Here is a 2,427-nt window from a genome sequence, read left to right on the forward strand (position 1 = left end):
AATATATATTATCACGATTCTTCCTGGTCTTCTTCTACATTTGACGATCACATTTAGGTGTGTGCATCTATTCTGCTAGCCAAAGTTATACTGGGGTATAGTATTTTGTGTGGTCTGTGACTCATAAACATACCAGATGCTCCTCAACTTCCCTTGGAACAAGCTTGTCTATATGACTCTGACACTTCAGCCACAAAGGACCTAGCCCCATAGCTTAGGGACACCATGGGAAAGCCCACTAACTCTTGCTGCAAGGGGCAAGAACAGGAGATAAATGCCCACAAGAGGCTACATTTGTCTTTGGGTGGATTCTTCTCCTCTTGCCCTTGAAAATTAACTCCTGCCCCATGACTTCCTATGACTGGACCTCCTGGAAGCTGCAGGCTCACTATGGTCCCCTCATTTTCCAGGTCTCCAGGTCCCACATCCTGATACTGCCAATGTCCAAGTGCCTTCTAAGGCCTTAGGGGAGTAGGCCACTAGGTCCAGCCTGGAACTGAAGCATGTTCTACTTCCTGATAGGTTAGACCTTTGTTAACTGGTTGGCTTCAAGGGAAGGAAGCTATAACAATTTAGGGTTTTGAAACTATTTCCTCACGATGGCAGTAGTGTTCCAGATATGCCCACAGGCCCTGTCCTTGAAGAACTCTTACCCCACCCTTCCAGCCCGAAAAAACGCCACAAAGAGACAAAAGAACCAAGAAAGATGGCTGCCAGCAAGTCGTCCAGTGTGAGGAAATTTGTTCACACTTCCACACTTTTGCTTCTATTTTCTATCTGAAATGAAACTGAGACCAAAAACCACCTACCATTATCAGACATCTTGTCCTGTCAGAAATTAAATTTCCACCCGACCTTGTCTATGGGAGTCTGCTTTATTTCACTCAGTTTCACATGTCCAGTATGCATCAAATTCCTCCATCAAGGGATAAACTGGGTACATTCAGACAGAAAAAGGAGAGGAAATTGCCCGAAAGCGGGAGATCTCAAGCCAACAATTCACAAGTCCCAGTGATCTTTGACCAGGATCATCTCCAAGACAACACAGGAGTACTTCATTTTGTCACTTTTTATGTTGAATTGTAGGCAACAATTTGGCATAAGCCATAAAAGGAGGGACCAGCTGTCTTTACTGCATGCCATACACAGCATGATACATACACTTACATATGTATAAATCCCAAACAGAGGTAACTCAGACTTTTATCCCATGATTTCATCACTTAACATTAGAACAGTCTTTTCCCATGCCAATAAACATTATTACATTACTTCTTGTTATTTTATTGTGTTTTTGTGTACATTTGTATGTGTTACTCTTTATCTCTTAGATGGAGGGTTACAATAGTTTCTCCTTAGTGAATTAAGCAATAGTGCATCCAAGGATTCAGAAAATAACGATGTGAAGATGAAAAACTAAAAAAAAAAAATAATGGGGTGACTGGGTGGCTAAATCGGTTAAGCTTCCAACTTCAGCTCAGGTCATGATCTCACAGGCTGTGAGTTCAAGACCCGTGTTGGGCTCTGTGCTGACAGCTCAGAGCCTGGAGCCTGCTTTGGATTCTGTGTCTCCCTCTCTCTCTGCCCCTCCCCTGATCACGCTCTGTCTCTCTCTGTCTCTCAAAAATGAATAAACATTAAAAAAAAATGTTTTTTAACTAAAAAAATAAGACAACAAACTACCTTAAAACCTGTGAAGACAACTGATAACATTTTGGATTATGTATATCATAAATCAACATATATATATATATATGTATATATATATATAAATCAACATATATATATATGTATATATATATATATATAATACTAGATTTAGTTTCACACACACAAAAATATCTGTATTAAAATTGGATTTATATATTACAGTGTGATTTGGATCAGAACAAGTGTTTACTTTATAAAGCATGAGGGGGGTTGTGAGGGCACAGGTGCCTGAATGGCTCAGTTGGTTGAGCATCTGATTCTTGATTTAGCTTCCCTCATGATCCCACGGTCCTAGGATCAAGCCCTGCATCCAGCTCCATGCTGAGCATGGAGCCTGCTTAAGATTCTCTCTCTCCCCCTGCCCCTGTCTCCTGCTTGCCCCTGCTCTCTCTCTAAAAACAAACAAACAAACAAACAAATAAGGAAGCACTGAGGGGAAGGAATTCACAGGTTACCAATTAAAAGCCTTGTTTTTCAGGACAGCTGGGTGGCTCAGTTGGTTAAGCATCCAACTCTGGATTTTGGCTCAGGTCATGATCACAGGGATGTGGGATCCAGCCACTGAGTGTGGAGCCTGCTTAAGATTCTCTTTCCTGGGGCGCCTGGGTGGCTCAGTCAGTTAAGCATCTGACTTCAGCTCAGGTCATGATCTCACGGTGCATGAGTTCGAGCCCCGCGTCGGGCTCTGGGCTGATGGCTCAAAGCCTGGAACCTGCT

Source organism: Lynx rufus, unplaced genomic scaffold (assembly GCF_022079265.1).
Source record: "Lynx rufus isolate CCGP_SWC_20201006 ecotype Redwood Valley unplaced genomic scaffold, mLynRuf1.p SCAF_19, whole genome shotgun sequence".
NCBI lineage: Eukaryota > Metazoa > Chordata > Mammalia > Carnivora > Felidae > Lynx > Lynx rufus.